The 6,482-nt window shown below is 48.4% G+C and overlaps 1 protein-coding gene and 1 long non-coding RNA gene across 2 annotated transcripts in view; one reads left to right on the forward strand and one right to left on the reverse strand.

The window, feature by feature from the left end:
• CACNA1C (calcium voltage-gated channel subunit alpha1 C) overlaps window positions 1-6,482 on the reverse strand; it is a 116,591-nt gene that overhangs the window by 88,149 nt on the left and 21,960 nt on the right. The gene's annotated exons all lie outside the window — the stretch shown is intronic.
• LOC102482925 (uncharacterized) lies at window positions 1,814-5,347 on the forward strand. Its single transcript, XR_334535.2, has 3 exons — window positions 1,814-2,674; window positions 2,827-3,081; window positions 4,757-5,347. It is a non-coding gene; the product is annotated as an uncharacterized LOC102482925 (long non-coding RNA).

Raw genomic sequence — 6,482 nt, forward strand, 5'->3', positions numbered from 1 at the left:
CGTGCGTGCCCAAGATCCCGAGAGGAGAATGGAGGAGAAGGGATTGCGGCGTGGCCATCCCCCCTGGGGGGTGATTTCCTGCTTTCTATCTCTCTGTCTCTCTCTGTCTGTCTGGTGAGCGCACGCGCCCTATAGCAAAAAAAACCTCTCCAAAAAAAAAAAAAAAGTGACATGTGTGGTGACCTTCTGGGCACAGAGAGTTCCACTTAAAGAGGTTTTTACCTTAGAGCGCATGTGCTAGCTATAGAGAGAGAGAAAGAGAAAGAGAAGGAGAGACAGTGAGAAAGTGAGAAATCCCCCCGCCCCCAGGAGAGATGGTCATGCTGCAGCCCCTTCCCCTCCATTCTCCTCCTGGGATCTTGGGCGTGCATATACACGTACCAGGCATGGTTTTCAAGCTACCGGGTCTGGGACTTGAACCACACTTGGCTATGTGGAAGTCCAGTGTTATAACCACTATACCATCTGTTGGCCCAAGGCCATGCTTTTTTAATAGTTTGGAAAAGTAATAGGCTTCAGATAAAATTCAGTAAGAAGATGAATAATGGTTTTCCACGTGGGGGGAGAGGCACTGGCCTCTGGGTGTTTGGGGACTCTTGGGGCATTGTTTGGCATTTAGTGGGTGTGCACAGGAGTGCGAAATGTCCTCCGATGGGTGGGGCAGGTTGCCAAGGGCAGTGCATGTCCTACACAACTTTTTGCTATTTAGATAGGAAGGTGCGTATGCAAATAAAGCTGGCCAGGTGTACATCAAGATTTTATTCCCAGGTCTCACATTTCACCCTTCACTCTCCTCTGCCTTGGGTGGGAAGAATTTTTCCTTCAATTATACACAAACTTTATGTATATTGCAGTTGAGGAATTATACTGCTTTTGTGACACTGTGTGTGCAGGTGTGCATTTTATTTAGGTTCCTTGTGCATTTTATTTAAGGAATATTAAGAAACATTACAGGGACCATCAAATAGCATAATGTTTATGTCGTTGGATCCCATGTAGTCAACTGTGGTTCAAGTCCCAGACCCACTGTCTTAAAACTCATGCTTGGTGTATGTGCACGCATGTCCAAAATCCTGAGAGGAGAAGGGTAGTGTGGCAATGCCCCCTGGGTGGTGATTTCTCACTTTCTGTTTCTCTGTATCTCTCTGACTCCACAGCGAGCAGACCTACCCTATAGCAAAAGTCTCTCAAAACCAAAAAAAAAAAGGAAAAGAAAAAATATTATAAAGTATTTGGGTCTAGAAAGAATTGAAGATAATCATCCTTTAAAAATGTGTAAGCTTCCATACAACTTTTAAAAACAAAATATTCTTACTTGTTCTTGAAGTTTATTTTACATTGAATTTTACAGGCCAACGAGGAGTACAAGGTCATACAATCCAACATAGGTTCGTATTTCTGGTGGGGCTTCCATCCACATCGAACCGTGGCCTGAACTAGCCGCTGCAATGACTTTCTAATCATAAGCTTCTAATTCTACCACGGGAGGTATTCCCTGGGTAGATATCCCCAAATGCTTGAAAAAACCATGTGGGCTAATTCTTCACTGCTCAGAAGTGTCCCCGGCTCTGCAGGACACCGTGTTTTAGCCCTCGCGAGCACACACTGCATGTCAGCTGTGCCTCCTTGGATCTCTGTGATACCCCTCCAGGTTTTCAACACTGCCTGCTGCAGAACATTAGGATTGTGAGACACTAATTAGAATTATGAAGACAAAACAAAACAAAGAATGAAAGTAAAACAGCACAAATAAACCAAAAGACAAGGGTCCTATTCCCCAGGGAAGTCTAAAGTGTGGAACCCCAGGGTTCTGACCTGGGGCAATCTCAGAGCCCACTATGAATTCTACACTAAAAATAACCAGGGCAGTAAACGCTTATGCCCGAAGTTCCCTGACTCAGTGACCGAGCAACCAGGTCCTGCTGAGCACCACCCCAGACGGTGGTTCTAGGGCAACAGTGGCTGTGGCCTTGGCTTTCCATGTCTGTTTTCCTTTCCAGCTGAACAGCTGGGGACACCATGGAGAGGGGCAACCTTGTGGGGCAGGTGGAGAATGAAGGGAACCTCCTCGCAGGAGCTTCGTGTTTGCAGTCCAAGGGCTGGCATGATCTTTGTGAAGAACACACACAAGGCCCATCCGTGACACCCCGAGCACCAGGAGTGCGGACTGCGCAGGCCAGCTCTGGCTGCTTCCTTGCAGGAACACTGGCAGGGTTCCTGACGGGCATGAGATGCTCCGTGCAAGCCTTTGGAAGGTTGTAAAGATGGCCAGAGATAGTTTGCTCAAAAACCATCCAGTCCTGCTAGAAAGCTAAGATGCCCCAGCAAGAGCTCTAAGTGCCATGAAGAAAAAGGTACTTGGGTTCAGAGGCAGCAGAGACCACTGTGGCGGGGCTGATCTCAGGAAAGCAGCTCCAGAGGACACAGCATCTGAGCTGGGCTGGGGGCTCCAGGTTTCTGTTACTCCTTGCACAGAAAGGTGGGTAGTGCTTGATCTGAATGTGGTCCGGGTATGGCAGGACTGAAGAGGAGGCCAGGGCTGGGGAGTGGGACTGGGCTGCACTGAGGACTTGAGTCCTTAGACAATGGGGAGCCATGGAGACGGTCGCCGTGGTGCTTAGGACTTACGTGCACCATGGAGAGTGATGAGGAGGCCTGCACAGCGATCCCGGAGGTAGACTGGGGGCTGTGGCAGAGGGGAGGAGAGGAAAGGAGGGCTGGGAGGGCCCTGCCCAGCACAGTCACCCTCTTGGTTCTTGAGCCTTTATTTATCATTCCAGATCCCAAGTCCTTGATCCCACCAGACTGGCATTTCCTTCTCTTCAGTCCCTCTCTTAGACTGCTCTTGGATACCTTCCCAGAGTATCCGTAAGTCCTCAAGAAACTGATGAGACCAAGACCCCGGGTTCCCGGGAAAGAGGTCAAGGCATTTCCCTGTCTTCTGAATGACTATTTATGGATGAAAACTCCTTTCTCGAAAGAGACTCTAAGACCTGTGCATGTCCTGTTGGTGGCCAGGGTTCCTCTCTGGGTCCACTACAGCCATTGAGCTCCAAAGATCTGCCCTGGGCCCGACCGAAGGTGAGGAGCTGGGCTGGCCAGACATCAAGCCTCAGAGCTGCCTCCACTGTTGAACCCGCAGAGCATGGTAGTAGTCAGGCAGGTACAACAGCGAGGGGAAGTGTGAGCAGCAAGGATGACCCTGAGAACGCTTATCCCTGACTAATACACCAGGCCAGGGCTACAGTACCCCCTACTGTGTGTGTTCATAACAAAGAACCTCTTAGCAAAAGAGACATTTAGTACAGAAGGCCTGTCTTGGAAATGCTCCTTGTGAATCCTGAGGCCTCTACATTCAACCCCGCATAGCTGTTTAAAGGAGCGGGCCCTAGTTCTTTTGCAAATGTGTCCAGCAAGCTCTGGGAGGCCTTTGCCTTTGAGCCTCTCCTGGGTGAGAAATTTCTAGTATAGGAGAAAGAGGAGCGCAGCTGGGAGCCTTTGCAATGCTCATCCAGGGAGGGCAGGGATGAGCTGAAATCACTCCTTTAAAAACCACCCCCTACTGGGATAGCGAGGCAGTGGTTCTGGCCGCTTCCTGTCCTTTCTCAGTTTCTAAAAGGCCTGGAAAACAGTTTCTTCTCTACCACTGACTTTACTTATTCATACCCTTACTGAAAGATAGGGCCTACCTTCTCCACCCCTCGCTTTAGCCTTTCTCTCAGTCTCCAGACCCCTTTTCTCCTTCTTCCCTTCTCTTCCAGTTTTCTTCCTGTTCTGCCCATTCTCCAACTTCTCTCTCTTGCTCTCTTTTTTTTAAAGCTTTTTTTGCCATAGGGTATATGTGCTGGTCAGAGAGAGACAGTGAGAAGGAAAGTGAGAAGTCACCCCCTAGGGAGGATGGCCACGCTGCAATCCCTTCTCCTCTATTCTCCTCCTGGGATATTGGGCACATACACATGTGTGCCTGGTGTGATTTTAAAGCCACCACGTCTGAGACTCAAACAGTAAGTGGCCATGTGGGAATCCAGCACCTTAGCCACTATGCCACCTGCTGGCCCCTCTCCAGCTTCTCTTCTTCTTGGACATAGAGGCCTCTGGACAGGATTCTTGGAGTTCCTGTTTTTAGAGGAAAGTAGGTAGCGTTGCCTTTTCAACCATATCTGGGCTTGCCAGCCTATTTGTGCTTGCCATTGTGTTCCTGGTGGTACCAGCACACTGCCTTGTGCTTCCAGTGGTCAATACGTATGGTGTTATTGGTGTCCTTTAGCCTGCGGCAAAACACGGGTCTAACAATACTCAGCAGGGAACCAGCAGTTAGCGTAATGGCTATGTCGCTGGACTCCCACGTAGTCAACCGCGGTTCGTGTCCCGGACCCAGTGGCTTAAAACTCACGCCGGGCGCGTGTGCGTGCGTGCCCAAGATCCCGAGAGGAGAATGGAGGAGAAGGGATTGCGGCGTGACCATCCCCCCTGGGGGGTGATTTCTCGCTTTCTGTCTCTATGTCTCTCTCTGTCTGTCTGGCGAGCGCACGCGCCCTACAGTGAAAATCTCTCCAAAAAAAAAACACTCAGCAAAGAGGTCTTAAAGCAAATATCATTAACAACAAAGCTGAGGGGACAGGAAAAAAGAGGAGATGGTACGGGAGGGAGTGAACATCTTGCAAAGCCCACCTAGTAACGGCTTGCACTGGCCTTAGGAAAGGGCCAGAGGGCTTTCCACTGAGGACAAGGTTTTGACTACTTTTTCTTATTCCAGAGTTGTTCCCAAGGCAGCCCGAGAGAGTCATGCTGCAAACACTAAGAGGCCATTGGTAGAGAGGTGCTACATCCTGTACCAGCCATGGTGTTTTAGGATGCACAGCAAGTCTTCTTTCTTTGAGTGAAGCACAGACATTCTTCTACTGGTTTCTTTCAGGAACGGAGACTTGTGATTTTCTTTAATCAACCGCTAATCTCTAGTCTAAGAAATTCAAACTCACCTATACCCTACAAGCCTCCACTACCAGATGTCCCACTTTTGGGGACCAGACCAATACGAAAGACTCCTAATGCTGATTGACAACTCTCCTGCCCTCAAATGATATAAAAAGAACCACTGTATCTCAGCTCCTTAAGAAAAAACACACTTGCATTTCTCCAGGCCAGTCACTCAAATTCGTGCTTAGTAATAAACTGCATTAATTATTACTTCTACGAAGTTGATTATTTCCGTTGACAAGACAGTAGTAGCATGTGTTTTACACAATAAAAACTCCAGGGATCACTAAGATGAGCTTTGAGATTACATTACGGCGTGAGGCAGAAATCTGACTGAAGGGATAGAATGAATGGTTCTTTCTGTACCAAGTCAGGACTTGCAGAGTCCCCAGGCTTAGGTCTGTTGAATTCCTGCCGGAACCAGCAGTTAGTGTAATGGCTATGTCGCTGGACTCCCACGTAGTCAACCGCGGTTCGTGTCCCGGACCCAGTGGCTTAAAACTCACGCCGGGCGCGTGTGCGTGCGTGCCCAAGATCCCGAGAGGAGAATGGAGGAGAAGGGATTGCGGCGTGACCATCCCCCCTGGGGGGTGATTTCTCGCTTTCTGTCTCTATGTCTCTCTCTGTCTGTCTGGCGAGCGCACGCGCCCTACAGTGAAAATCTCTCCAAAAAAAAAACACTCAGCAAAGAGGTCTTAAAGCAAATATCATTAACAACAAAGCTGAGGGGACAGGAAAAAAGAGGAGATGGTACGGGAGGGAGTGAACATCTTGCAAAGCCCACCTAGTAACGGCTTGCACTGGCCTTAGGAAAGGGCCAGAGGGCTTTCCACTGAGGACAAGGTTTTGACTACTTTTTCTTATTCCAGAGTTGTTCCCAAGGCAGCCCGAGAGAGTCATGCTGCAAACACTAAGAGGCCATTGGTAGAGAGGTGCTACATCCTGTACCAGCCATGGTGTTTTAGGATGCACAGCAAGTCTTCTTTCTTTGAGTGAAGCACAGACATTCTTCTACTGGTTTCTTTCAGGAACGGAGACTTGTGATTTTCTTTAATCAACCGCTAATCTCTAGTCTAAGAAATTCAAACTCACCTATACCCTACAAGCCTCCACTACCAGATGTCCCACTTTTGGGGACCAGACCAATACGAAAGACTCCTAATGCTGATTGACAACTCTCCTGCCCTCAAATGATATAAAAAGAACCACTGTATCTCAGCTCCTTAAGAAAAAACACACTTGCATTTCTCCAGGCCAGTCACTCAAATTCGTGCTTAGTAATAAACTGCATTAATTATTACTTCTACGAAGTTGATTATTTCCGTTGACAAGACAGTAGTAGCATGTGTTTTACACAATAAAAACTCCAGGGATCACTAAGATGAGCTTTGAGATTACATTACGGCGTGAGGCAGAAATCTGACTGAAGGGATAGAATGAATGGTTCTTTCTGTACCAAGTCAGGACTTGCAGAGTCCCCAGGCTTAGGTCTGTTGAATTCCTGC

This window comes from Tupaia chinensis, unplaced genomic scaffold (assembly GCF_000334495.1).
Source record: "Tupaia chinensis unplaced genomic scaffold, TupChi_1.0 Scaffold000232_1, whole genome shotgun sequence".
In the NCBI taxonomy this organism is placed as follows: Eukaryota; Metazoa; Chordata; class Mammalia; order Scandentia; family Tupaiidae; genus Tupaia; species Tupaia belangeri.